The sequence below is a fragment of the Amblyomma americanum genome, chromosome 1 (genome assembly GCF_052857255.1).
Source record: "Amblyomma americanum isolate KBUSLIRL-KWMA chromosome 1, ASM5285725v1, whole genome shotgun sequence".
In the NCBI taxonomy this organism is placed as follows: Eukaryota; Metazoa; Arthropoda; class Arachnida; order Ixodida; family Ixodidae; genus Amblyomma; species Amblyomma americanum.
In genome coordinates this window covers 161149309-161170155 of record NC_135497.1, presented here as the reverse complement: position 1 = coordinate 161170155, position 20847 = coordinate 161149309, and the positions used below count along the sequence as shown (strand labels likewise).

General features: G+C 48.5%; 2 non-coding genes across 2 annotated transcripts; both read right to left on the bottom strand.

Moving 5' to 3' along the window:
- Positions 1–9940: 9940 nt before the first annotated feature.
- Positions 9941–10012, bottom strand: TRNAQ-UUG (transfer RNA glutamine (anticodon UUG)). Its single transcript has one exon. It is a non-coding gene; the product is annotated as a tRNA-Gln (tRNA).
- Positions 10013–10174: 162 nt separating this feature from the next.
- Positions 10175–10246, bottom strand: TRNAQ-UUG (transfer RNA glutamine (anticodon UUG)). Its single transcript has one exon. It is a non-coding gene; the product is annotated as a tRNA-Gln (tRNA).
- Positions 10247–20847: the final 10601 nt, after the last annotated feature.

The window sequence follows — 20847 nt, the reverse complement described above, 5'->3', positions numbered from 1 at the left end:
CTCGTTTTTAAGTCCAAATCACGGAGTAAGAGTATTTTAGGTGTTTACACGGACCGCACGCCGCAGCGGAGAGCGCGCACAGATTATGTTCGCCCTCTAGTACACGCGCCGACCTCTGCGGAGCGGGGGCTCAGTGGAGCAGTGGCCATTAAAGGGCTTCTGTAAAGGGCTTCGCCCTACAGTGGAAAGCAGCGGGGCTGATTTATCCAATGCATTGGGGTTTAAGGACAGTGAAGGGAAAGTAGATTTTAAGCGGGTAGAAGTAAACAAGCGAAGGTTATCTGATGGCTAGCTAGAATCAAGACAAGAGTAAAATTTCATAAGTCATGACTAGGTGGGTTGAGCCACCACCCGATTTAAAGGGTTCAGCCTTATCCATCCATTAGTGTTCTTGTATATGTTCCCACGGGGAGCATATGCTACCTGCGGGAGCATATACGGGAACACTAGCTGCCATTAGAGTCCCTAGTGGCCATTTGCTTGCGCAACGGCGGACGCGACCAAGCGGTTTGCACGGCTGTCGGTGCCGTTTTAGGCTGTGTTTGTCGGTGTTTTGCGCTGCCAGAGAGCACCACAAGGTGTGGAAGCTAGATTCTTGGCTTCCACGTTGTGGTAGGCACAGTGCACACGAACTAAGTTTGCTAGAAGTATCTTTCTGACATAACTTCCCCAGCGAAAGAACGGAACACCAGGAGAAGAAGAAGACAGGACAACGCTGGACTGACAACTGAAGTTTAATCGAGAAACGTCCTGGGTCACCAAACGACGCATGCGTATCAGGCTCACAAAAACCCCTAAAAGACAAAAAACCTATGTGGCGAATCACCTAGGAGAGGATGCACGCACCATAATTGGCAAACAAAAACAAACAAAAAGCACAAAAGCACAAAAAACACATAATTTGCCTGTCAACCTTGCACTCGTACACTTTTGCTCAGGAATCTAAATTCCTTGTCAGTGAGATTCAGTGCACCGTCTTTATATCTCACTGACAAGGAATTTAGATTCCTGAGCAAAAGTGTACGAGTGCAAGGTTGACAGGCAAATTATGTGTTTTTTCTGCTTTTGTGCTTTTTGTTTGTTTTTGTTTGCCAATTATGGTGCGTGCATCCTCTCCTAGGTGATTCGCCACATAGGTATTTTGTCTTTTAGGGGTTCTTGTGAGCCTGATGCGCATGCGTCGTTTGGTGACCCAGGACGTTTCTCGATTAAACTTCAGTTGTCAGTCCAGCGTTGTCCTGTCTTCTTCTTCTCCTGGTGTTCCGTTCTTTCGCTGGTGAAGTTATGTCTGATACACACCAACTACCCCACATGCTTACCTTGTTAAAGTATCTTTCTGTGTCGCGGTCTGGGACCAGCCGCAGTGATCGCTGTGCAAACGCGCGTGGGGGCGCGGGCCGACGCCGTTGAAGGATCGTCTTGATTTATTCAGTAGTGGCTTATATGCGTATGTCGTTGCTGTGGCACGCCAGAGGGGTCCAGCCGGGTCCAGAAGCCGACTATGCGCGATTATGGACAGCCAGTGCTACGTACCCAAATGCAAATCGGCCTACCAGAGTTGTCCGGACCGAGTGTCACGTTTCAAAGCTCCGTCGTATTCTGCTCGCCTAGAACTTTGGCGCCAGGCAGTCCCCAGTCCCCAGAGTAGATAGGATACTGCAACCGAGCGACCACGTCTGCGCGAAGCACTTTCCCGAGCATACGATATAAAATCGTTCTACGTCGAGTGCAATGGCAAGGCACTTTTAAATGCACCCAAGAAACCAGTGGTGTCGGCGAATGGTGTGCCCAGTATTTTTCCTTGGTGTACAAAATATCTAACGAAAAGGACGAGTTCAATAAAGCTTCCTAGAAAACGACACTCTGCAGCCACGTGTGCCAAGCACCCAAGCCAGCGGCCCGCACCCGGCGCTGTCGCACTGCCCTCGGGGCCGCCCTGTTGTAAACAAAAAGACGCCGTTCTATCATCGAGCCCTCGCAAGAAACTGCGCTCAGATGACTGGAATACATCATGCGTGTCAGCTGATCAACAAACATGCTCTCCTCCCACCATGAAACTTTGAGGCGCCTCCTCATTCAAGTGGAAGCTCCGTATTCAGCGGTACTAATGGTGCTAAGGTTTGTTCTCTTGTGCACTGGTCCGGGTACTTCACATTCTATAGGTGCTCAGCGTTCCCTGTACATACCATGGCAGCGGATAAATTAATTTCGGTCGGCGATCTCGTGGCAAGTTTCCAACCGCTGTAGAATTTGGTGCCACAAAACATGGTATGACATGCCGGTAACATTTATAGCAAATATGCAGCTGCATAATTTGCCGCACCCTGGAACTATGGATGGAGAATTTCGTGGCCCGGCATAATTGAGGCCAACAAGTGGCCAACTGCTCTCAGCCAACATCCCAGACTAGATAGAGTGGCGCACGTATGGTGCACGCCAGTCTTGCCTCGAGGGAGACAGCAGCCCAGCATTGTCTTGGCAGGAGGAAGGGGTTTCCACTAACCATCTTCGCGTCGCGTAGCTAATAATGCACTGCACTAGCCCTTAAAACGTCGCAAATGCACACTTGGTTTTCTCTCGGTCCGTGTGCTCTTTCGGTGGAGGCGTTAATTCCGCATCACAGCACAGGAGCGCGGGTTCTGTTCCTGGCTGCGGAAGCAATATTTGTGATGCAGACGAAATGCGGAAACGCCCTTGAGGTTTATCTGCACATTAAAGAACCCCAGTTGGCCGAAGTTAATCATGTTCTCTGCACGGCGGACATCATATCTCACAGCGTCGGCGCATTACACTGCTCAAGCAATGTCTGAACGTATCCGTATACACCTTGGCCCAAATCTGGGAGCATGCGCGTTGCGGCCGACCTTTTATATTTAAGAGTCGGTATCGTTGACTATATGCTCTAAGCATTCGTGCGGATGAACGACAAAACTTTGTGGTGAACGCATATCGATTACGAGCTTGGAAGGATCGCTGGGCAGCGTCCTCGATCGGTGCTGTTCCACCCATCCATGCAGTTCCAGCAAGTCAAACACCAAGTCGCCCAAAATTATTCGGTGACGACAGGAGTTTAAATCGTTTTGTGACTTGCCACACTTAAAAAAGCGCACACATGTGCACACCGCGGCACCGAGCGATCGCATAAGGCTGCGTCCACACTTGTCCAAAAATCCGACGAGCGAAGCGGATTCGGCCGCTTTTGAGCGGCGCGGCGAGGGCGATCGGTGCGGGACCAATTTTCGCCGCCGGAAAAATTCCGCGGCGACAAACTTGGCGGCGCCCTTCGAAGCGGTACTCTTCGCCTCGGAATGTATACGTCGTTGTTGCTACCCTTTTCAGCGCGTTCATTGGCCGTAATTGGGGAACCGCTCTGACGCTTCTTCTCATCTCACCTATAGTAGCGGCCGAGTCGCGATTCTGCCGCTACTTGCCAAGCAGAAGGCGCCACTAGGCTGGGTTTATCGCTGCGAGTCTGTCTGCAAAAGAGGGAATGTGCCTGCAGTTAACGTACAGTCGCGGACAGAAAAAGTAGAGATTGAATTGAATTGAATTGAATTTATTTCTCCAGAACAACTGGAAGGATTTCCAGGCAAAAAGCTGCTTTTGCAACTTGACTGGGCCCGGAAAACCTTTACATAGCAGTGGCTTCGACATACTAGCTGATGGAAATGAACATAAGAAAGATACAACAAAGCAGAACAAATATACACACTATCAAATACAAACAATGAATACACTTTTACATGCAATTGTATGGTTAAAACTGCAACTTCTAGGCTCATAGTGCAAAAATAATACGTAATTATGAAATGCACATGTAATAGAATCTCAAAGACGCACTTAATGTTTACTTATAAACATTTTGAACCTATATACACACATGCAAAGCAGAGTACACACATCAAATTGTATGAAATAATCAAAATATTAGAGAAATGCACAAAATTGTCTCTGTACATAACAGGCCACCTAGAGAAACAGAAGTAACATATCTAAAAAAAAAGAAATAGTTCACAACTCTACGAAATACCGTCGCAATTATTTGAACGTGAAATTTGTGGTATGTTTATATTTGTTAAGTACATGCGGTAGATTGTGTTGCAATGTTTGGAGTTAATAATTCTAAAATGAGGAACAAACCAAGCGTCCGCGCTGCGGGTATGAGCAGAAGTATGTTTAATTTTTAGGGACGCTGTTTCAGTTATAAAGGCCTTGTAAGAACTGTTAGAGAAAGAAAACAAACGTAGCATCCGGAAATCATACATATGGTCGATGCGGACAATGTGATACAATGGAAACAAAACGTTTGTTGGGGATCAGCAGTGTACGTTTGCGATGTGACGAAGGGTATTCTTTTGGAGGCGCAGAATCTTCGCGTTATTTGTTTTCGTAGTGGTTGCCCATATTAAGCTACAGTAATTAATATGAGATTCGAAGAGTGCATAATAAATTTGTCGCTTAACGTTTGTGGGCAGCAGCGTTCGGCATCGTGGCAGTGCTCCTGCTGCCGCAGCGAGCTTTTTACAGATGTTTTTCACCTGCGTATCCCAGCTGAGATTAGACGAGAAAACAACTCCCAGAATTTTGTGCTCATGCACAATTTCAATTTCTTTATCAGCATATCTAATTGCGTTTTGAATTTGAAGTGGTTTATTTTTTGCCCGGAAGATAATTGCTTTTGTTTTTGCTGCATTAATATTTATCTTGTTGCGCTGCGACCAGAGCAAGAGCTTGTCAAGCATATCATTGCATTTTAGTACTAATTTGTGTACACTTGGACCAGAAAATAAGACTGCTGTCATCTGCATATATTATGAACTTCTCTGTTTGGTCTAGTGTAACAATATCATTTTTATATAAATTATATAATAAAGGCCCCAAAACACTTCCTTGTGGCACACCATGTGTAACTGTTAAGAAATTTGACTGTTCCCTATCGATGCATACGCACTGAGTTCTGCCACTCAAATATGACCGAAACAGTTCTAGTGGTATGCCCCGAATTCCGTAGAATGAAAGTTTATGCAGCAGTATATCTTGATTACTCCACTGCGGCAACCCGCACTGGAGTAATGCGAAAGCACTGACGCCTCCTCAGCCCTCGTCGCCTCTCTGTGATTCTCTTTACCTCTCTTTAGATGTGGTCTGGACGTTGAAGCTGCACTATGCGATGGCACAGGCGGCTTAAACATGATGCCACACGCTCGCACAACGCGCGATTAAGCACCACGGAATCAACTCACGCGCACACAGCATCTGCACGCGGCAGCGGCGACAGAGCGACTGGCGTACAAGAGCGCAAGGGGCCGTCCACTCCTTTTAAATTTTTTTGGTGCGCCATATCGCTCCGTGAGTCTCACGTGATCATGACGTCTCATCAGCAAGCAATCCGCCAATGGCGCAAGAGCGACACGTCGAGGCGGATGGGCCGTATACTCATTTCACGCTTGTCGTGGCATCGTCCGCGCCGCACCGTTACACTATTGATTTCCCGTAATTCACCATTAATTCGCCTTAATTCACCATTAATACCCCTATTCAACGTTAACAGCCTTAATTCACAATTAATCAATCATTAATTCACTTTAATGTGCCTAAATAACCCGGAACACTTTTCATTGTTAATCAATTGACTTTGACTAACGGCACATTTTCTCTCGTTTGATCAATTAATGAATGAACTTTATTACCGTCATCATATGGGGCCTCACGGTAGGGGCGCAGCAATCAGGAAGGAGAAGTGTGCCTCCCAGCCGGCGCTCAGCACCGGAGACCGCGGAGACAGTCTTGTAGTAAGCTGTCTCCGCTGGACGGATGATGAGTCTTTGCTGATCCGGGTCCTGGCTCCGGATCAGGTCTTCCAAGGTGGCAGGGTCTGGGATGCTTTGTGATTTCACCCCAGGAGAATCGGGACACTCCCAAATTAAGTGATTTTCCGAAGTGATTCTGTGGCAGCTACTGCAGAGCGCAGGCTCCCCAGTGTCTTCATCGTGTAGTATTGAGTACGGGAAGAATCTGTTGACCTGAAGCCTCCTCCAGGCACTGCGCTGCTTTGGAGCGAGTGACATATCCGGAAGTTAGAGTGTTCTCCCATTCAGTCTATGTGTTTCGGTTATTTCCTTATACGTTATGAGAAGGTTTTTATTCCCACTCAGGGGTACTTCCAGAGAAGCTCGGATGTATAATTCTCGAGCGAGGATGTGAGCAGCCTCATTCCTCAGAATGCCCTCATGAGCAGGAACCCATATGAGGGAGACCTCTCTGCTAGAATGGTATATTCTTAATAATTTGGTGGCTTGACTGGAGACCCCCCCTACAAAAGTTGTGAACAGCTGCCTTAGCCTTCGTTTCGTCTCAGCATTCATTTCGGGTGTTGAAATGTGGCGCCACGCGTCGCCTCTGCCCACACTTTCCGGCACGTGGTCCCACACTTCCGGCGATTTCAAATTCGGCGCCACTTTTGCTTTGACCCCGCTCACTTTTTGGACATTTTTGGATCTAATTAACTATTCGTCCGATTTCGAAAGTTTTTGTTTCCGCAGCATCCTCACATCACCCTCTTTCGATTACAACCACTCGTCTGACGCTATTTCTTCTGAGTTCCCCACAACTGACGCGGACACGACCATGTCTACATAGCCAAGAAAAGGGACCACGGCTCCGGTTAAAAAAAAGCGGGTCTGCGCCATCAAATTGAAACGCTGCCTGGTGCCAAGACTTCTGCGTCACAACGTGCGCCCTCTTAGCTCTCAGCCTATCCAAATCGCTCACTTCGCTTTGTGCGCTCTTTCATCGTAGCAACTAGCGCGAGGTTACGCTGCTGATGCGCTGTTAATGGCTTGCCGGTTAGATCGTTCTCCGCACTCTACTCTCGCGCCGAGGACAGTCGCCTTGGTGTCGCCGGCAGCAAAACTAACAGCGTACAGATGAAGAGGTGAGAGAAATGGTGAGGAGAGTAAACTGAAAAGAAAATAGCCGGCACCCCCGCACGCCACGGGCCCGCGGTGCCCGAATCCAGACATGACGAGTGGCTTGCAGTGCACAGCGAAGGGCAGACGGCAGCGAAGCCGGCGCAGACAAACTTGTCGCATCCTTAAAAGGAAATGAGCACGACGGCAGCGGTACAGAATGCTCACTTAGTTGTCTCTCGCCGGTAGTCGGATCGACCATCATTCTGGGACGCACTTCGATCAGGCATGAATAATGATTTGGTTTATAGGGGTTTAATGTCCCAAAGCGACTCAGGCTATATGAGGGACGCCGTAGTGAAGGTCTCCGGAAATTTTCACCACCTGGGGGGGTTCTTTCACGAGCACTGATATCGCACAGTACACGGGCGACGAAGCATAACGAAAGAGGACCAGCTGATAGTTGCCGCGGCTGTGGGAGTCCCTTTTCTTTCTGCAAGAGACACCAGACAAGCGCTCTCCCTGCATGTGTCACGCAAAACCATTCAGAGGGGGCTGCAACAAGCTGCACTGCAGAACCACATGGCTGCCCAGAAGCTCTGACTCACAGAATCAAAAGAAAGACAAGGCAGGAATACGCAAGAAAAGTAGCCGAGTGGACCATCGAAAATTTATAGATAACAAGTTTTTACGGAAGAATCTACGTAGCACAAGTTTTGGCTGCAGAAGGAAACTTTGGAGGTTACTGAATATGCAGCACGCGAAGAAAGAGTCGGTAGTTAGCAATTCGAGATGATTTTCTTCCAGTGCGAATTAACAAGCGCGCTTTTTCCGTCACTCCCGTTGATCACTTGGTCGCTCTCCTAAGCAACGGCACAGGACACAAGCGCAACGAAAGAAGTGCATTAAAGGCGTTCATCCCAGAGAGCGGTATCCATCTGTTAATATCAATAAAACTCAGAAAAACACGCATACAATGCTCTCCTTCTGTGGGGCAGTCCTGTAGTTCTGTAGCGTATAGATGACTAGATCACCAACATTTACTTCTTTGAAATTGTGCGCTGTATCTGAGCTCTGACAATGTGCCTGTAAATGAAGAGAAGTAAGGTTCAAGAGAGCTCCTGCTATGCCATGCCCATCGCACTCGCCACCCACCAAAAAGCCTCAAGGCGACGGCCAGGCAGTCAATCTTAGAAAAGCCCGATAATTTCCAGCTGTCGGCGGTAGACCTTCAAGCCTGACGTGTGGTTTGCATGGCGTCCAGCATTTCATGTTCCAGGGAAAAAAAAGATCACAGTGGTCTGTGGAGTTTATCTGTAGAGAAAGCAGACGCAAGAAGCTACATCTGCAGCTAAAAAAACCTGCAGCGTCCGTGCGGCCAGTATCTACAGTGGATCGTGCGCCGTCATTCTCGCGACCCGCAGCTAACCGAGAATTCCTAACCTACCAGGGGACACGCCGCGCCATTCAGCCTCCGTCTATGCGGGTTTGTCTTCATGCGGTAGAAAAAATGAATGCAGCCGCGGCGGCGGCACCAACGCAGCAATAGACAGCTGCCGCAAGAGCTGGAGGTACTCGGACAGCCGATCCCGCGCCATCGGCTCCACTCCCGACACCTCTCTCTATATATGGTTACATAATAAATGTTGTCACCAGAGCCAGGAGCTGGAAGCAGAAAGCGGAAGAAAGATTGCACGCGGCAAGCCATTCCGACAGCGCATCATCTGCGGCACATACATCGGCGACATCTCGCGCTACTCGCTAGGATTAGATCGTACCGAGCAGAAGTGAGCCGTTGGCAGAGGCTGCGAGTTAGATAAGGCGCGCATGCTCATAAATAGGTCTCGACACCAGGCTGCTTTTCCACTAGATGGCGCTGACCCGCGCTTTTTAACCGGAGCCTTAGTCCATTTTATTCTGTCCGCGACTGTACGTAAGCGTGCGTATACGGTTATGGTACACAGACAGCGTCGATTTGTGCTCTTTTCTATCCATATCTGTGTACGGCGCGAGCGGTGGCGTGGTGAACGGGAAGTGTGTGGTAAAGTGAGAAACAGCAGCGGCGCGGCGATTCCGCTTCGCCCAGGTATCAACAGATGAGAACAGGTGCATGTTTCCCGGTGAGCGAATCCGCTTCGATAGCCAGATTCTAGGACACGTGAGAACGCGCCCAAACATTTGCATAACAGCCGCCGCAGCTCGGCGACTAGAGAAACCCCCATTGTGTGGCGCTATCTGTTCGCGTTCGAGAGAAGCGCAAAAACCTCCGAACAAGATCTGGCCGCGTCGCCGTGCACAGTGTCAGCACCTGAACATATTCTTACATCGTGGTCTGGATACGCCCGGCGGCCGCTTGTGGTAGACAGTTGACATAGGCTGCGGCTTACTGTAGGACCAGAAATAAAAACTAACATTGGTTTTTGGGGAAAGGAAATGGCACTATAGCTGTTTCACATATCGGCGGACACCTGAGCCGCGCCATAAAGGGGTAAAAGAGGGAGTGAAAGAGGAAAGAGGTGCCGTAGTGGAGGGCTGCGGAAGTAATTTCGACCACCTGGGGATCTTTACCGTGCACTGACATCGAACAGCACACGGGCTTCTTAGCGTTCGCGTCCATCGAAACGCAGCCGGCGAGGCCCCTTTTGGGCACCGTAGGCACTGCAACAGGTCATCAGTGGACGCTGCATTTCTACAGGGTTTCTTGCGTGCCATACGTGATTAGTTTTGGCTTTGTGCTCAAAAAAGAGCCGCATTTCATCGCCCTGCAGCGCTCCAAAGCTGACTTCCACCTCGGGTGAATGTTTGGCTCTGAAAATATTTTTCTTCTGTTTGGAACTCACTATTTATATGTATTTTGGAAAGCATTCGCTCAGACAACCTAAATCTGGCAAAAAAGGAGAACGAAAAAAAGCACGCTGGTGCCACCGAGATTTGAACTCGGATTGCTGGATTCAAAGCCCAGAGTGCTAACCATTACACCATGAGACCAAACTCCGAAGCCGGGGTTCGAACCCGGGAACGAAAAAAAACGCTGGTCCCACCGAGATTCGAACTCGGATTGCTGGATTCAAAGTCCAGAGTGCTAACCATTACACCATGAGACCAAACTCCGACGCCGGGGTTCTAACCCGGGAACGAAAAAAAAACGCTGCTCCCACCGAGATTCGAACTCGGATTGCTGGATTCAAAGTCCAGAGTGCTAAGCATTACACCACGAGACCAAACTTCGACGCCGGCGTTCGAGCCCGGGAACGAAAAAAAAACGCTGGTCCCACCGAGATTCGAACTCGGATAGCTGGATTCAAAGTCCAGAGTGCTAACCATTACACCATGACACCAAACTCCGGCGCCGGGGTTCGAACCCGGGTCTCCTGGCTGAAAGCCAGGTATGCTAGCCACTAGACCACGCCGGCACTTTTTTTTTCTTTATTGCATGGAAGAACTTCTGTAGAAAGGAGGAAACTTCAATCAGACTAGTTCGCGTCTCAAGTTACCGGGCTGCTTAATATGAGCCCCCCATAGCCCTAACTCACCACTGCATCCCCATCAAAACATCAGAGGCACACACAAGCATCTAGGCACGGCAGCCAGCTTGGAGGTTCGTCGCGAGCAGCATATACACTCCTCACCAACGCACACTGTTCCCGAAACACAGATTTGGACGATCTTGGTGGCTCGGCATGTCTGTCCATCATACGGCTTTCCCAAAGACTGAATAGTCCCATCAACACAAACACGTCATAAGGCACAACAGAGTTTTTGTCAACAGGCAGAAATCTAATAGTGTATGGTGTAATTTCAATGTCCTTCTTAAGAGTTCGTTGTAGTATGTCCCAAAAGAACATGGCATCACGGCACAGGATGAAGCAATGATCAATTGTCTCAGGCACGTTACACAGACGACAATTCACATTCCAGGGTACAAACATCCCCTTGTCATTAAGAAATGTCTTGACAGGCAGCGTCGCTATGTGTAGTTTGAAAAAGAACGTTTTAGCGGCTGCCTGAATGCACATCCGCCTAACACGCTTTAGAACACTGATGTCCAAAGACCCCAGATAAGGCTGCCGATACAATGGTGTAGGGAACAAAGACTCAGTGAGAGCCTGGGTCATCTGCTTTCTCGAGAGGCTATACAGGTAATCTAAAGAGAAGCGCACAGTGAGAAAATTGAAAGTGTCAGCAACCTCCTTAAGAAATCCCCATAAAGTCCCCTCACGAGCCTGCACAGTCGGTGCGAATAAGTAAGGCAAATGAAAACTAAGCCGCCTAATGAGCACAGCTACCAGAAACGGGTCGTTTGCCGATTTGAAAAAGAAAAAACGGGAAACGAGTTGATGCACGAACAGGTGAACAAGGCCCACTCCACCACACTCTAAGGGAAGGAACAAGTTGTCACGCCTCATCGGCTCCCATTGAGAGCGCCAAACGAATGCTGCAAATATTCTATGTATTGCTTGCACCTTCCTCCTCGCACAATGCAGGACTTGAAGGACAGCGCCGGCACACAGGAAATTTGTGCTTTCGGGAGCTTAATGAGCGGTCAAATTATATCCGAAAAAAAACCTAAAAAGAAACGCACATTAAGCTGGATAAAGCAGGATCGCTGAATTCTGAGTCCACGGTCCGTATTCCGAGTTTGTGTCATATTAAAAAGCGTGAGAATCTGCCGCAGCGAACACAGCTGGTTTTTCGATACACCGGAAGCGGATGTCGGTTCGGTTGTGACTGTGAGCGGCGGCAGATGTCACTGCGTTGCGGTCGCGGCAGCGAAATGTCCAGCGGCGCCACAGAGCGGCGCTGTTGCTCTCTGACGAAAAATGGAACACGGCCAACGCGAGAAAAGAAATTTCCAGCCACGAGTTCAGTTGCGCATCGAATTCCACTGTAAAAGGGTAATTAAAAGCTGTCTTGTTTACGCAGTGGACTTTAATAAATAGAAGAAATAGTTCGGGTACTCTTTTTTGCGCCGTAAACGCCGGAGGTGTAGTAAAAGAAGAATTAGATATTGTACGCAACTACACATGGATTTGCAGTGACAGAAGGCGCCCGCTACAGCATCGATCGCCGATGGTTAATAGAAGGCAGTTAGCCTGCACGCACAACTCGGCGTTTTACATTTATCGAGAGGTTGAAAGAGAACGGAGAGGTAAAAATTGAAACACTTTGGAATTTCTGGAGTGTGTTCGGCGAAAGCCTGTGGCCATTCGACTGCATGACTATGCCCATGTCATTTTTATAACGCGAAAGGTTTATTCGTGATTTTGGGGGTAGTGGTTTTTTACTAAAATAATAGTAAAACGGAAGGAAAAAAATTTCGCTCGCCCCGGCATCTGCCATCGATACTGAAGCAAATGAGCCGGGGCAGCGGAAATAAAGGATATCAGGCAGAATGGAGAAATGAATTGAAAGAGGTGAGGGGACAGGACCGCAAACACGCGATTTCGCCGTGGCGGTACTCCATCGAGGCACGTGACGTCACAACGCGCATTCTCCGCCGCCGCCGTTTGGTAGGACGAGACATCGCATTCCTCGTCGTTGCGCTCGCCTCCGTTCGCTTCGACAGCTGCGTCGCATGCGTGATAAGATGTCACAGGATTGTAAAGGAGAGCTCGCATGCGCCGCAAACACAGTTGAGGCGACTGTATGGACGGCGACAATTCTGATAAGCTGGAGGAGGCCTGGAATCGACATCGGAACGAGATGAAGAGGAAACGAATCGCCCAGGAAACAGACGAACAGCGCGCCGGACGACTGGCTAAACGCCGCCGTGAATATGCCGCCGCGAGAGAGGCACATTTAACGTCCGGTGTCTCGACCGCTAGCAGCAGTGACAGCAGCCGGAGGGGAGACCTGAGTCCTGTTTCACTGAAGACGGCCCGTGATGAACGATGGAATGCGACCAAGAGACTTCAGCGGCGGGCTCAAGAAACCGATGAACAACGTGCCATTAGCCTAGAGAATAGGCGCAAGAGTGACGCGACCCGTTCAATCCTTGGATAGCCTCGGTGCTGAAATCAAACATGGACCTACAGGTCATACTGGACGTTTATGCGTGTGGTTCATATGTTGTGGAATATGTGAACAAGGCCAACCGGCGTAGAGGGAGAAGAGGTGTCGCCTCGCGAGGGCCTATATATATATATATATATATATATATATATAGCGCCGCGCCTTTCCTCAAATTGCAACTTTCAGTTTTCTCTTCTTTCACTCCCTCCTTTATCCCTTCCTTTACGGCACTGTTCGGGTGTCCGCTGAGATATGGGAGATGGTTACTCTCTCATTCCCTTTCCTCAAAACCCAAACAAAACAAGTGAGCCGACGGCGTTCATAGAATTCATTTGCGTTGACGACTTTGCAAAGGCTGTTCACACACAAAAAAAATCACGTGACTAGCGCATTCGCGCGCCAGGATTTAAAGCAGAACAATAGTGGCTCGCGAATGCCCTTGTCACGTGATATTTTTTGTATTTCGCGGGATTTCTTTATAGCTCGAAGAAAAAGATACACGTGAGGCTTTCTATATCGCAAATAAACAGAACGGTGTTTTGTGAAGGTGCTCTCAAACTTTGCTATTCCCATTTGCAGTCTAAGGTCAATATTTACGCATTTTGAAAACTTATCTTAATCCGCATTTTTCATATTCCTGTGCTGCCACCTCGCGTACAACGCTGGAAGCTCACTGGAAGGGTACTGTGCGCCCAAATCTGCCGGACTGAGTGCCGCTGCGGAGCACGTTTTGTTGGAATCTGTCAACGATGGCGTGTCGTGGGCAGCACCTGGTACATGGATGATTTCTAGGATTGACTGATGGCTCGGTGCGAAGTCCGAGGCAGGCTGCTGTGCCCACCGAAGAGCAAATTCTTCAGTATATCCGATCAACCGGCATGCGATGCGAACGCCAGCTGAGCAAGGGCCGCCGCTTCAGAGATGAAGGCTACATTCAGAGCATAATGTTCTATGAAATATCCCCGATCAGTGAGGTTGGCGTGTTCCGCTGTATATGCCTGCCATCCATTGAAAGGTGGATACTACATCGTGCACGCCGTAGCACAGAAAACGACTGGGGGCAACAGTTTTCACAAGCAATCGTGTTCATGCGCTGCTGAATAGCTACACGAACTATAAACAAGCACAAGCGTACTCGCAACATGGCAGCTCTGCTAGAATTTCACTTCATTTTTCCACAGCACACCGCTACATAGGTTAAACAAGCAAGCGCGTCCATAATGACGAGCGCGAGGGGCGCACATTGAGTAATTCCGGCGATACCACGCGGCGCTCATCATTATTAATATGATGCGAACACACGCATAACGCACCTTCTTCTTCTTCTGCCTAAACAAGGAAATTTACATTGGAGATTATGACAAAATTTTAGCATCATGCGTGAATGCTCTCGTAGCTTCTTTTTCGTTGTACGCTCCATCGTGCGTTGAAAGCGGCTCACCGCGCTTGCCCATTCGGCCTTCTTGCTTGAGAAACAAAAAAAGCGTCGGAACGAAGTCTAAATGCCGCAGTGACATTCGAGGCCTTCCTGGCCATGAATAAAATCTTTTGTGATAGGCTGCACATGCATTTAAACGCAGTACCTCTTCCGTACGTGTCACAAAGTGATTCCCGCACAGTCTTGACGTGCTTGGCGGTGCCCAAGGGCGGCCACGATCGTCGAGCCGGCAAACTGCCTTTATCCACGCTTTGCGTCGAAGGCGGTCCCGGGAAGCGTTCGGAAAGCGAAAAAATCCGAGTTTGCTGCCCTTTACATATTGGGCATTTCAGTCGTATGTAACACATGTCGTATGCATCGCCAAATGCGTCGCGCTGAACGCCCGACGGCTGCAGCAACGCACCCCGCGTAAGAACGGGCCTGCATTAACAAGGATGCATACCGAAAGCGCTAAAATAGGCGCGGTGACTACCACGACAGCTGCATGCCCTGAATAATTAGCGCGGGGCATTAGCAGCTGATCTCTCGGACAGGAGGAGCGCACATCAAGAGTTCGAAGAACCCAGAGCGAAAACACACAGTAGAGGAAGATAGACGTAAAGATAACGCACCGTAGTGCCACTCGAATATTTTTGAGACCAAAGCAAACGAATTTATCCCTCCCAGCCACCAATCACATCAACATATTTTTCTGTGAAGACCGAAGGAGACAAAAATAGAGTGCAAATTTCAGAGTCATCATGAAAGGAAGAAGAGGTGCCGTAGTGGAGGGCTCTGGAATAATTTCGACCACCTGGGTATCTTTTATGTCAGTGCACGTTAAAGATACCCAGGTGGTCGAAATTATTCTGGAGCTCTCCACTACGGCACCTCTTCTTCCGTTCGTCTTTCACTCCCTCCTTTATCCCTTCCCTTACGGCGCAGTTCAGGTGTCCAACAATATATGAGACAGATACTGCGCCATTTCCTTTCCCCCAAAACCAATTATTATTATTATTATTATTATTATTATTATTATTATTATTATTATTATTATTATTATTATTATTATTATTATGAAATCGTCACCCAACCCTTAAATAAAAAACCTGCGCACCTGAAAGCCTGGTTTGCATACGCGCTGTTATTTCTCTGAAATTATTTGTTATTTCCTTTTGGAACCCATGTTTGCTTCGTGTGAACGCACTGGACTGCTCTTATACGGTTTGGTGATGCTGTCATAAATAATCCCATGTGATAGAAATTATCCGGAGCCCTTCACTATGGCGTTCCTCATAGCCTATGTTGCTTTGGAACGGTAAACCCTATAAACATAACCATAAATCTCATGTTCGTAGGTTATCTCTTCTGAACATGACCCAACAAGCACCCACTCCAACACAGGATGTCAAGGTAGATCAGGTATAATTTCTGAATCATCATGCCTCATTTCAAAGCTAATAATTGAATTTCTGTTTTCAGGTTAATCACTTGGTCCTTTGGAGCCAGAAGAGGCAGCTTTGCAAGTTTCCCACATGCACAGGAATCTCTGTGAGCTACTGCTTGAAATGTGGCACTTACCTCTCAACGACAAACAAGAGGAATTGTTTTCTTTTGTACCACACGGTGAAATGACGCTTTTGTTGTGTCTGATTCAATAGTCATTATTTGTATTTCATTATAATCAACAGCGGCGTTTATATTGTAATGTGCTGTTTTTATTGCATGTTATTGCAAATATGCAACCTACCTATTTTGGGTCAATAAAAACTGAACAAAACCACTGTATCAATTTTCCATGTGCACATGGTGATTCTTTCGGCGGCCTGCGTCTTCTGAAATAATTTTATCATGAAACAAACAATCGTGCAGTAAAGATTTTTAGGTTTATAGGTGTTTAACGTACCAAAGCGACTCAGGTTATGAGGGACGCCGTAGTGAAGGGCTCCGGAAATTTCGACCGCCAAGGGTTCTTTAACGTGCTCTCACATCGCACAGTACACGGGCCTCTAGAATTTCGCCTGCATCAAAATCTGACCTCCGCGGCCGGGATCGAACACGCGTCTTTCGGGCCAGCAGCCGAACGCCATAACCACTCCGCCACCGCGTGCATTAAAGAGTTCCTTGGAAAGCATTTATGGCTCAGTTGTGTACGCAAAACTTGCCCGCCAAATGTGTCCACACAATGATGTGTAAAAGTTTAGTGATAACGAGCAATAAATTAATGGTGTTATGTACCATGGTGAAGAATGATGCCGTCACACCGTTAATTAGTAAAGGCAGTTAGAAATTAATTAGTGCAGTTTCACAAAATCAAAACGGTAACATCATCACTTTGAAAGCGGCGCGCAGAGCAAAATTGCGCCCGTCGTACGGAACCACGATCGAACTGAACAACAGATATCGCAGGAGCAGATGAAATCCCCGCCATATCATCGCTGGTGGACTCTTATGTGGTGACAGCATTCCGGAATACATGCACCAAAATTTTTATCAACCGTTCGTCATACAGCATTCTGGGTGGTGTCATAGCATTTCTCTTTGCATATAGCTTACATTTTTTAGTCAAGTTCGAGGCTAGCCAGCGGCAGGGGTTCGTACCAATGACATACGCATCTTCAAGTGCATACTTTAAGGCGCGGTAAGGTGTCTACCGAGATGTCGAGATCTGAGAGCTACTGCGTCCTTTCCTCAAAACACATGCTTTCGCATTCCTCTCTCAGATTTTTGCAAAACTGTATAACGCGAACTGTTTGGGACACGGGTTACAGCGCCCTACTTTAATTTAGAGCGCTCGCTAACCGCTCCTGGTTTCAGGTACTTTATTAAGGCCCATATAGCAGGTGTAGACGGCAACTCTCCCGGTCACGAGCCTGCTGCATTTCTATGCGTATAGGTTTAAATCCACGATTAAGGGCAGTGACCAGCATCGCTGCACAGTTCCCGATGGAAAATCTGAGGAGTGACCACTACATAATCAAAACCCAAGTGGCCTCCGACCGACTAAAGCGGCAACTAGGCACGGCTAAAATCACAGACTGGAACGCCTTTAGAGAAGCATGCGACGAACACCTCATCAAAGGAGGGATTCAGTCGTTAGAAGAATGGGGAAACATACTCAAGCAAAGGCAAAATGAGCACACCAAAGAGATCAAGAGAACAACACAGACACCCGAAGTAGACGCCAGGCTCCTTAGGCTATGGGAAGCCAGACGTGGTCTAATCAAGAGGTGGAAGAAACAGAAACACAACAGGAAGCTCAAACTTAAAATAGCAGAAATTACAACGAAAGCAGAGGAGTACGCAGTACAGTTGGCGAAAACGAACTGGCAGAAATTCAGTGACTCCCTCAACGGAACTCTGAGCACAGCTAGGACATGGCATATCCTGAAAGCGCTCATAGATCCGACCAAAACCAAAGCAGAAAAAAATAAAGCAATATACCGATTAATCCACCAGTTCGAAGGAACCGATGAGGAACTCCTGGACAAAGTGCGCATCAAGTGCTTCGGGGAGACAAACCCGAGAACCTATGCAAGAGATTATCAGGGGAAAGAAAATCCAAACCTAGACAGACCCATTACACGAGAAGAAGTCTATGCAGCAATTCGAAGCACAACTAGGAATACGGCAGCGGGTGCGGACAAAATCAACAACGCACTCATCCGCAACCTCAGTGACGAGCTAGTCGCAGAATTAACCGATCTCCTCAACAAGCACTGGGCAGCGGAGACCGTTCCCGAGGATTGGAAGCATGCAGAGGTGGTTATGATTCCAAAACCGGGTAAATGCTACAAATCGAAAACCTAAGAAACATCTCCCTCACATCGTGCCTCGGCAAGCTGTACGAGAGAGTGGTAACATTAAGGCTACAACAATACATGGAGGATCACGAACTCTATCCCCACAGTATGTTCGGATTCAGGGCGAAGCGGCCGACCCAAGACGTACTTCTACAAATCAAAGAAGGAGTTCTAAGTAACGTCCCTAGGGACGGAGAGAACGTAATAATGGCACTTGATATCAAACGAGCTTTTGACAACGTAAGCCACGAAGCCATCCTGACAGGCCTGGACGATCTGAACTGCGGCAGGAGGGTCTTCGGTTACGTCAAAGCTTTCCTCTCATATAGAACAGCGACGATAGGGCTGGGAGAACTCCGCTCGGAGAAGTTCCACACCCCTAACAAGGGAACTCCCCCGGGCTCGGTCATCTCACCTACTCTTTTTAGCGTTGCAATGATCAGCCTTGCAAAACAACTTAAGGAAGTCGAAGGAATACACCATGCCATGTATGCTGACGACATCACCATCTGGACAAATACGGGCTCACTAAAAGAAAAGGAAGAAAGACTACAGGAGGCCGCGACCTGCGTAGAGAACTACGTAAAATCGAGAGGGCTAGCATGCTTCACCGAAAAATTAGAAATGCTCAGAGTCTGGAGAGGGAAACAAAACCGCACAGTCCCGAACAGCTACGAGCTTAGGCTCAACGTCTACCTAGAGGGAAAACCCATACCAGAGAAGACACTCATAAGAATCTTGGGCATGTGGATACAATCAAACCAACGGCGTACACATGCACTTGCTTTACTCAAAGCTTCCACCCTACAAGTTGCCCGCATGATCACGCGCGTCTCCCATAAACGCTCGGGCATGCGCGAAGAAGACACGCTAAAGCTGGTCAGGAGCCTGGTGATCAGCCGAACCACCTACAGTCTTCCATACTACAACCCAATCAAAAGCGAAATCCAACAGATTGATGCGATTATACGCAAAGCATACAAAACAGCACTCCATCTACCGCAATGCACATCCACAGAGAAGCTTTTAGCACTAGGACTTCATAACAACTTTGAAGAACTGAGAGAGCCACAACACGTCGCCCAGTTGCAGAGACTACAGCAGACTCCGTCTGGCAGGGAGCTTCTGCGGAAGTTGGGATGCAACGAATACAAGAAATCCAGCGAACCGCGACTATCCCGGACGGCATACGAGGCACAATTAGAGTGACCCCCTCCCCAAGAACATGGACCCCAACCTACACTAAGAACGCAGAAAGGCGAGAGCCGTGTGCATCCAAAAATCACTAGCCCGCCAGACAACAACTGTGTATGTGGACGCAGCCACATACCCCAGAAGGACGGGACAAAACAACCCCAACGCGGTAGCGGCTGTGATAAACTCGGACATGCGGGAAATCATCAGCGCGTCGCTACGGGACTACACGGTAGTCGAGGCTGAAGAAGTGGCCGTCGCTCTAGCGGCAGCGGAGGGCTACCGGACTAAGCGATCCTTAACAATACTAACCGACTCTCAAACGGCATGCCGAAACTTCATGTTGGGCAGAATAGGTCACAAAGCGCTCCGCATACTCCGCTGTGGGGACCGACCCAAACAAAGCACAGAAGAAGAACCAATAAAACATACGATGGTATGGACGCCGGGACACGCGGGTGTGGAAGGCAACCAAGCGGTCGACAGGGTAGCTCGAGGGTACACGTTCTACCGAGCTCTCTCCACAAGCGACCTCGAGGAAGCCGAACCTGTCCCTAGAGATTACTCGGCAATCTTAAACCACTACAAGGGCTGCAGGAAAAGGGTACCCCCCACCACATAAATCACTCTCCAGGGAAGACGCCGTGGCCTGGAGGCTGCTACAGACGGTCTCATACCCGAATCTAAATACACTCAACAAATTGCAACCCACACAATACACAGACAAATGCCCATGGTGCCATGAAACACCCACGCTCTATCACATAACGTGGGCCTGCCAGAAAATAGAGGTGGCACAAAAAATACCAAACCCGAGTGCGGAGCAATGAGAAGGAATGCTGTCCAGCGACCGTCAGGACGTCCAACCTGGGCTAATCCGGCGAGCACAGCTGGCAGCGGCATCCAGCGGAGCCCTGGACTAGGGGCAGACGACATTGCTAAGAAGACGGACGACACACCTGACTCCGCCAAATTGCTCACCTACTCTCTAGAGCTCAATAAACGTTTTCCTTCCTTCCTTCCGCGTAAGACGCCGGTTTGTTTACACTTCCACGGCCGGTCTCGAGTGGAGCGCGCGACCCTTCCAATATGATTCGCGACACCGCCGCCAGGGGATGGTCGCATGCGCAGTCACGTCGTGAAAAAGGTGGATTGCTAATTAATTAATTGCAAAACAAAAATTGCCCATGATGCGCAAGCCGGTTGGTATAGGTGTATGTAAGTGGTTTCCCTGGCCTACCTCTAATATTTTTCTTATAAGTTAACCGTTAGCTAAAGTTAGCCTGGACAGCCTGTGTATCGGTGCAGTGAAGTTGAGCTCTGCGTGTTTTTCCGAGCTCTTGGTGAGATTCGCTCTGCGTTGAATTTCCTATATCGGTACCTCGCGCTGTAGAAAACGGCCTTTTCCGGCTCTCAGCGAATTCCTCGTATGACCTTGTGGCTTTAAGTAGCTCGTCAACGCTTGCATAGCTCCGGTCTCGCAGTGCGAAGCTCATTTTTGTTTACCACAAGC